Here is a 9,478-nt window from a genome sequence, read left to right on the forward strand (position 1 = left end):
CAACGAGGACGAAGTGGGTCTTTGGTGCCAGACCCTAAGCCAAAGCCACTCGTTGCCACAGGAAGGGGTGGAGCCGTTAGAAACGGGAGTGCGTGCGTGCTAAGTCGCGTCAGACTCTGCGACCCCATGCTCTGTGGCTCGCCAGGCTCCTCTGTTCATGGAATTCTCCAGGCAAGAATACTGGAGTGGGTTGCCATTTACCTTTCCAGGTGATCTTCACGAACCAGGGATCGAACTGGCGTCTCTCAAGTCTCCTGCATTGGCGTTCGGCTAGTGGTAACACTAGCGCCATCTGGGAAGCCCAGAAACGGGAGGGGAGGATGCAAAATGAAGAGCCCCAATCTGGTGAACCGCACATCTGTTCCAAACGATTTCCTTTCCTTTTAACCTAGTTTTAAGCCGGGTTTTAAATCCACGCCCCCCACCCCCTGGTGGTTCAGACGGTAAAGAATTCGGCTGCAATGCAGGAGACCTGGATTTGATGCCGTGGGGAGATCCCCTGGAGAAGGGAACGGTTACGCACTCCTGTATTCTGGCCTGGAGAATTCCATGGACAGAGGGACCTGGCAGGCTAGTCCATGGGATCACAAAGAGTCGGACTCCACTGAGCCACTTTCACTCCCCCTCACCCCGCCCCGCACCATACCACCCCCCCCCCCCCCAACGCCAAGCCAAGAGGATAAGTTACTAAGTTACAAGAGCTTTCATGAAAACTTCTTTTTGGGAAAACCCCCAATGTTCCTTTTTAAACCTATCTGGGTGTGCCTAGAACAAAGAAGGATGAGTGCCTCCAGCATCTCAAGTTGGAGTCCAAGACAAATCTTCCTTGCTTGGTCCTCCTCCTCCCTTGAAGAATAAGTTCTCATTCATTTATTCATTCATTGGCAATTTATTGAAATCTGCTTTGGGCCAGTCACAGGATCAGGTCCTAAAGATACCACAGAAAACAAGTCATATGTGTTCTGCCTTACTGGAGCTCATTAGTCTAATGGGAAATATAGAATGAGCAGACAAAATAAACTGCAGATAGCAGTGTTATGGAGGAAATAAGGCAAACAGAAAATATGAAAGTTGGAGGCAGGGAGCGTGTACCTATTTTAGATGGACTGGTTTGAAAGATCCCTTTGAAGAGGTTACATTTAATTTGAGAACTAATGGAGGAGAAGGAGCCAGTCAGGAGAGGGGATGGGAGAAAAGGGAACAGCAGTGTAGATTTTGGTATGTTCTAGGTATTTGCAAGCCTGGCTGGCAGAGTTTAGCAAGCAACTAGGAGTGACTCTATGGAGATCCTGGAGAGGCAGCATCCTCTCCAGGCAGCATCCACAGATGTGGATGTGCAGGACTTCATATAAAGGCCCTAAATGAGAGCCAACTTAGAACACAGTAGGCTCTTCCTGGTAACTCAGCTGGTAAAGAATCTCCCTGCAATGTAGGAGACTCTGGTTTGATTCCTGGGTCAGAAGATCCCTTGGAGAAGGGATAGGCTACACACTCCAGTATTCTTTTCTGAAGCATCTCCGTGAACAGAGGAGTCTGGCGGGCTAAGAGTCAGACACAACACAAACTCCTGTCTTTGCAGACCCACTCCACATTATAAGCAAGAAATTAAGATGTACCTACATTCCTCAGTAAAATAGAATATATAAGTAACTTCATAAAGGTTGAGATGAAATTTAGGATTAATTGACATATATCATGTAGTCACAGAGATTCATTAATTTTGACTTACAAAGTATTTTGTGGAGAAGGAAATGGCAACCCACTCCAGTATCCTTGCCTAGGAAATCCCATGGACAGAGGAGCCTGGTGGCCTACAGGCCATGGGGTTGCAAAGAGTTGGACACCACTGAGGGACTGAGCATGCAGTGTTTATTCAAATTTGAGCTCTTTGGAGCACCTCCTGGTTCTTGGTTCTGCAGTCTTCTCTGGAGCCCTTCATGGAACTGACCGGGACCAAGTCACCTCATGCGGCTGCATTTCTTTTGAGAGCACCTAGCCCTTTAGATTGCTGGCTCTGAGAAACAAGTACTGTGTGAACTGTGCTTGTAGGGGTCTGTTAGGAGGGCCACACAGGAGAAGGTGGCCGTGGGCTCACAGTATCCACCGTAAGCCAGGTAGAAAGACAGGTGTTTGTTCTGCAACTTGATGAACACACTGCCAAATCTCCAGACAGTCCAGAGGGTCAGTTGTCAAGCAAATGAGCACTTTTGAAAAGTAGTTTTGCAAGATCCATCAAGAACCACAAAAATATTCATACTTATTTACCCAATAATTCCACTTCTAGAAACCTTTTATAAGAAAAATCAGCTGCTGCTGCTGCTGCTAAGTCGCTTCAGTCGTGTCCGACTCTGTGCGACCCCATGGACTGCAGCCTACCAGGCTTCTCCATCCATGGGATTCTCCAGGCAAGAACACTGGAGTGGGTTGCCATTTCCTTCTCCAATGCATGAAAGTGGAAAGTGAAAGTGAAGTTGCTCAGTCGTGTCCGACTCTTGGCGACCCCATGGACTGCAGCCTATGCTATAAAAGGTTTACACATGAGAATGGTAACCCCAAGACTCAGCGAAAACTCTGCAAACATTCATCATATGAGAATGACTAAATAAATTATGCCTCTTCACACTACAACTTTGTCCATTATTAATAATATCCTTTCAAAGATTAAAAAATTTTCATTAAAGATTTTTCATTGAAAAATGACATAGGATATAAAATTAAGTTTTAAGATAGTTATGATATGATTCCAAATTTAAATATTCTGTTTATATATATATGTATATATATATTTACACACATACATTTTAAATATATAAGTGAATTAAAAGACTGCTACTGCTACTGCTAAGTCACTTTAGTTGTGTCCGACTCTGTGCAATCCCAGAGATGGCAGCCCACCAGGCTCCTCTGTCCCTGGGATTCTCCAGGCGAGAACACTGGAATGGGTTGCCATTTCCTTCTCCAAAGCATGAAAGTGAAAAGTGAAAGTGAAGTCACTCAGTCGTGTCCGACTCTTAGCGATCCCATGGACTGCAGATACCTACCAGGCTCCTCAGTCCATGGGATTTTCCAGGCAAGAGTACTGGAGTGGGGTGCCATTGCCTTCTCCATTAAAAGACTGGACAGAAAAAAAAAAGTTTTTTGGAGCTACTTCTTTTTTTCCTCTTGTTTTTTATTAGGTCCACGACAAGATCTCAACCTCTAGGCAGTGAGCCATGAGTACCTAATGGATACAAAGATACAGAGTGATAAAAAAAACTTAGATTTTATTCAATGTCATGGAAAGTTGTGGAGGTCTTTTAAGCAGAGAGTGATACAATCTGACTTACATCACTTAAAGATTGCCCTGGCTTTTATGTGGAGAATGAATGAGGCTGGTGAGAGTAGAAGAGGTAAGATCTGTTAGAATTGTTTTGCAGGGTTGGAGTGATTGTCTTGGAAAGACAGATTAGAGATATTTTGGGGGGATAAAAGTAACTGAATTTGTTGATGGATTGGATATGGGAGGGAGGAAAAAGGAGATAGGGATGATTCCTAGCCTTCTGACTTCTGTAAGTGGATAGATGTTAATTTCATTTACTGAGATACTCAAGGCTGGAGTTGTTCTAGCAGAAAATAAAAAGTTTAATTTTGCAGATGGTAAGTTTGGTGTGTCTATGAGATATCAAGGGAGACGTCAAGAAGGCAGTTTAATTACATCTGCGGGCTGAATTACATCCAGATTTGCTGGCATATTGAGTGCAGCATTTTCACAGCATCATCTTTTAGGATTTGAAATAGCTCAGCTGGAATTCCATCACCTCCATGGGCTTTGTTTGTAGTGATGCTTCCTAATGCCCACTTGACTTTGCATTCCAGGATATCTGTCTCTAGGTGAGTGATCAAACCTTTGTATTTATCTGGGTCATTAAGATCTTTTTTGTATAGTTCTCCTGTGTATTCTTGCCATGTCTTCTTAATATCTTCTGCTTCTGTTAGGTCCATACCATTTCTGTCCTTTATTGTGCCCATCTTTGCCTGAAATGTTCCCTTGGTACCTCTAATTTTCTTGAAGAGATCTTTAGTCTTTCCCACTCTATTGTTTTCCTCTATTTCTTTGCAGTGATCACCGAGGAAGGCTTTCTTATCTCTCCTTGCTATTGTTTGGAACTCTGTGTTCAAATGGGTATATCTTTCCTTTTCTCCTTTGCCTTTATCTTCTCTGCTTTTCTCAGCTATTTGTAAGGCCTTGTCAGACAACCATTTTACCTTTTTGCATTTCTTTTTTTTTGGTGATGGTCTTGATCACTGCCCCCTGTAAAATGTCATGAATCTCCATTCATAGTTCTTCAGGCACTCTATCAGACCTAATCCCTTGAATCTATTTGTCACTTCCACTGTATAATTGTAAGGGATTTGATTTAAGTCATACCTGAATGGTCTAGTGGTTTTCCCTACTTTCTTCAATTTTCAGGGCATGGACTTGGATTACTGTGATATTGAATGGTTTGCCTTGGAAACAAACAGAGATCATTCTGTCATTTTTGAGATTGCATCCAAGTACTGCATTTTGGACGCTTTTGTTGACTATGATGGCTATTCCATTTCTTCTAAGGGATTCTTGCCCACAATAGTAGATATAATGGTCATCTAAGTTAAGTTCACCCATTCCAGTCCATTTTAGTTCACTGATTCCTAAAATATCAATGTTCACTCTTGCCATCTCCTCTTTGACCACTTTGAATTTGCCTTGATGCATGGACCTAACATTCCAGGTTCCTATGCAATATTGCTCTTTATAGCATCGGACTTTACTTCCATCACCTGTCACATCCACAGCTGGGTGTTGTTTTTGCTTTGGCTCCATCTCTTCATTTTTTCTGGAGTTATTTCTCCATCTTCTCCAGTAGCATAGTGGGCACCTACCAACCTGGGGAGTTCATCTTTCAGTGTCATATCTTTTTGCCTTTTCTTACTATTCATGGGGTTCTCAAGGCAAGAATACTGAAGTGGTTTGCCATTCCCTTCTCCAGCGGACCACATTTTGTCAGAACTCTCTGCCATGACCCATCCGTCTTGGGTGGCCCTATACGGCGAGACTCATAGTTTCATTGAGCTAGACAAGGCTGTGGTCCATGTGATCAGTTTGGTTAGTTTTCTGTGATTGTGGTTTTCATTCTGTCTGCCCTCTGCTGCTAAGTCACTTCAGTCATGTCCGACTCTGTGCGACCCCATAGACGGCAGCCCACCAGGCTCTGCTGTCCCTGGGATTCTCCAGGCAAGAACACTGGAGTGGGTTGCCATTTCCTTCTCCATTGTGTGAAAGTGAAAGTGAAGTTGCTCAGTTGCGACCGACTCATAGCAACCCCATGGAATGCAGCCCACCAGGCTCCTCCATCCATGGGATTTTCTAGGCAAGAGTACTGGAGTGGCTTGCCATTGCCTTCTCCGGTCTGCCCTCTAATGGATAGGGTTAAGAGGCTTATGGAAGCTTCCTGATGGGAGAGACTGACTGAGTCGAAAACTGGGTCTTGTTCTGATGGGTGAGGCCGTGTTCAGTAAGTCTTTAATCCAATTTTCTGTTGATGGGCAGGGCTGTGTTCCCTCCCTGTTGCTGGACCTGAAGCCAAACTATGGTGGAGGTAATGAAGATAATTATTACCTGGAATGCGGGAGTCCAGGTTTCAATCCCTGGATCGGGAAAATCCCCTGGAGAAGGAAATGGCAACCCACTCCAGTACTCTTGCCTGGAGAATCCCATGGAGGGAGGAGCCTGGTAGACTACAGTCCATGGGGTCACAAAGAGTAGGACACGACCGAGTGACTTCACTTCATTTCAATGAAGATAATGGCGACCTCCTTCAAAAGGTCCCATGCATGCACTGCTGGACTCAGTGCCTCCGACCCTGAAGCAGGCCACCACTGACCCACACCTCTGCTGGAGACTCCTGGACACTCATGGGCATGTCCGGGTCAGTTTCTTGCGCACTGTCACAGGTCAGCTGTGTGTCTTAACCACCTCCTTGATCCCGGCCGCTTAGTTTCCCGGGCACACCGTGAGAGCACCGTCTCAGGTATGCCGAATGTCTCCTCTGGAGAGCTGATCTCAGGCTGCGACCCTCCTGGCAGATGTCAACCATCCAGATGGTTAGCAGCTGGGAGCCTGCTCAGTTTGGTGGAAGATGCTGTCTCTGGGGCTAAGAGTGTAGCAGCCCCTTGCCTTTGGAGCCTGCCTCACTGCCTCCTGGTAGGGAGGGGCCTGGCCAGCTAGCTCTCTTTTTGTATTCGCTCAATCGTTTGTTCTGAGAGCAGGCCAGGCTGCGTCTTAAGCTGTTAGGTTAGAGCCTTTCACAGGAAAGTTCTCTTTTGCGCAGTTGTGGTTAGGTGTGTATTCTGTGGGTTGGTTTTTTTTTTCTCCCGGTTATGTTGCCTTCTGAGATTCCAAAACTCCCCACGGACCTGCCTGTGAGAGGGTTTCCTACTGTGTAGAAACTTTTCCTCCTTCAAGACTCCCTACCCAGGACAGGTCTCCATCCCTAACTCTTTTGTCTCTCTTTTGTCTTTTATATTTTGTCCTACCCCATTTCGAAGAGAATGGGCTGCCTTTCTGGGTGCCTGGTGTCCTCCACCAGTGTTCAGAAGTTTCTGCCATACAACAGTGCAAATCAGCCACAAGTATACATGTATCCTCTGTTGCCATTATTTTTTACTTAATAAAATGAGCATTTAACTATTACTTTATGTTATGAAAGAATATCATTCCTTTTACCTTCAGCTGCGGCTAAGTGATCAAATTATGTCTTCATTTGCGAATTCCAGAGAAGTGGAGAGCTGACATAAAGTATTCAAAAACAGCTGGTTACTTGTAACATCACACAAAAATTTTAGGAAATGAAATTTCACAAATTTCTTTGATTAAACCAATACATACTTTTTTTCTTTAAAAATATTAATTTAAAATTCCTATTAGAAATCATTGTTTAGTGCAGAAAAAAGAAAAATATACACAAGTCTTCTTTCCCTCCATCCCTTAAAAATCAACTAAATCTTTCTACTTGAGGGTAACCAATAATACTTTGGTACATTGCCTTCCTGTTGGAATCTTCCCTGGTCTGTAAATATATATCTGTATCCTCTTTTTCACTAGTTACATGGTATTTCACTATAAAGATACATCAGACATTCGTTTAACTGGTTCAGGATCACTAATTTTTTTCTGATTTTTTAATATTAAACAATCCTGCAAAGAGCACTTTGTATGTTTATCTTAGGATAAACTTTTAAAAATTTTGGTTGTAAGAGGCTATCACTTAAAATTAGGAAAAGCTTCAAGTGATAGAAAACGCCAAAATATAGTAGCTTAAACAAGATAGAAGTTTATTTTTCTCATATAAATAAAGTTTAGAGGTAAGTAATTGGGACTGGTGTGGCAGCTCCACAAACATTTGGAACCCAGGCCCCTTTTATCTAGTTGCTCCACATCCTCAACCTGTGGCTTCCGCCTCATGGCCCAAGAAGACTTCTTGAGCTCAGGCTATCATGTTCACATTCCAGTCAGCAGAAAGAAGGAAAGGAAAGAAGGGACTTCTCCCTGACAGTTCAAGGACCCTTCCCTTGACGTGGATTTGACCACAATTTAGTAACATGGTCAGTCCTAACTGAAAAATATCTTGGAAGACCCTGTGTCCAGCTTAAAAATAGGGGATGCTATAACTATATAAGAAGGGAAGAGCAGCTATCAGAGTACAACAGTCCCTGTACAAATAGTAAGCACATTTTCCACTTTTGGTACATTTTATCTTCTGGTTTCCCAACCCTTAGCAAACAGTTTTTTAATGTCCAAATTAATCTAATAGCTTAAATCAATTTCCTGTTGGTTCTTGATAGAGAAGACCACATAGTTGGCTTATATCTTTTGCATCATTGAAAATAATGATATACTTCTAAATTCCCTTGTTTAGACAGTGATTTCCTTTCTAGTTTGATTTCCTTGGTGTATCCAAATCCTATTCCATCCTTCTGGGATATTTCTCATCTTCTCTTAATGTTGCTTTATTTGGACCCTAAGTCTGTTACCTTTTTTTTTGACTAAAGCCTAACTGGTTGAATTGAATTGAATTGAAACATAGTGATTTCTGTCCTTTACTTTTGAGCATTTATTTCTTTAAATACGAAAAATAAAGTCCACTGACTAATTTTTTTAAAAAATTTGTCCATGCCCATGGTGTGTGGGGAGTCCCCCAACCAGGGATCGAACCTATGGCCCCTGCACTGGAAGCAGAAGTCCTAACCACTAGACCACCAGAGAAGTCCCCCAATTTATGTTTTTTTTTTTTTTTATCATTTCTTTGGTCCTCTTTTTTTTTTCTTTCAGGAAAGATGGGTATTTTCTTTATGTTTATTTAATTTTTAAATTGTATTTTTATATTTAAAGACTAGTCAACTGAATCAGAAAGATCGCCAGCAAAAATAATAAGGCAAATTCATGTGCCTTGGGCACTTGAATCAGGCAGTCAGAAAAAAATATACTAAGAATAAAACCGTGTAAGGGTATATGGAATCAGAGACTATTACTTAAAGTCCTTAGACTGTAACTTGGTGACAAGATTTCATCCCACAATAGGCGTTGACAACAGAATGGCAAGAAATTCCTCAATTTTCAGGCAAGGACACCAAGGTCCAAAAAATGTGTCTTTCCTAAGATTTTCAACTCCAGCATCCTTCTTGTTATGAAGCCAGTTTGAGTAATTACATTTGGGTCATGTCAAATTTTGCCTGGAAAATTGAGGGCAGGAGAATAATAGGGTGACAGGGGATGAGATGGTTGGATGGTATCACTGACTCAATGGACATGAGTTGAGAAAACTGGGAGATAGTGAAGGGCAGGGAAGCCTGGTGTGCTGCAGTCCACCAGGATGCAAAGAGTTGGACATGCCTAGCAACAAAAACAAAAACTCTACTATATAAAAAGAAGGGGGGGAAAGAGGCCAAAAAAGTCTACTATAATGTGCATAGTGTTATACTATTTTAAAATGAAAAAAATGTATACATGAGTATATAAAATGCTGGGAGTATAAGCTGATAGGGTAGGGGCTCCCTGGAGAAAGAGAACCAGACATCACTTTTTGACATAAGAGAAGCCATTTTTGGCCTAAGCCATTTTGTAATCTAAGCCTGGTCTCAGTGCCCGCCTTTGAACAGGTCTCAGTAATAATGAATTTAAGGAAACAAAAGAACAATCTGTTAGCAGGCAAGAGAAGTACCAGCAGCAAAGATAACAAATCAGTTGTAAAGATTTCAGGTTCTGTTTCAAAGATAAAAATCAGCCTGAAGCACTTTCTTGAGCTGTTTTGTAGAATTCAAGCCTCCTCAGCACCAAAGCAATTGGAATCTAAGTGATGACTGTATTGACCCTTTTTGATGTCCATGGCTTTAATCAACTAAAACTTGGATTCTGTTGTCCTTTACCCCAATTCTATGCTGACTTCTCTTTTCAAGTCCC

The sequence above is a fragment of the Bos indicus x Bos taurus genome, chromosome 19 (assembly GCF_003369695.1).
Source record: "Bos indicus x Bos taurus breed Angus x Brahman F1 hybrid chromosome 19, Bos_hybrid_MaternalHap_v2.0, whole genome shotgun sequence".
In the NCBI taxonomy this organism is placed as follows: domain Eukaryota; kingdom Metazoa; phylum Chordata; class Mammalia; order Artiodactyla; family Bovidae; genus Bos; species Bos indicus x Bos taurus.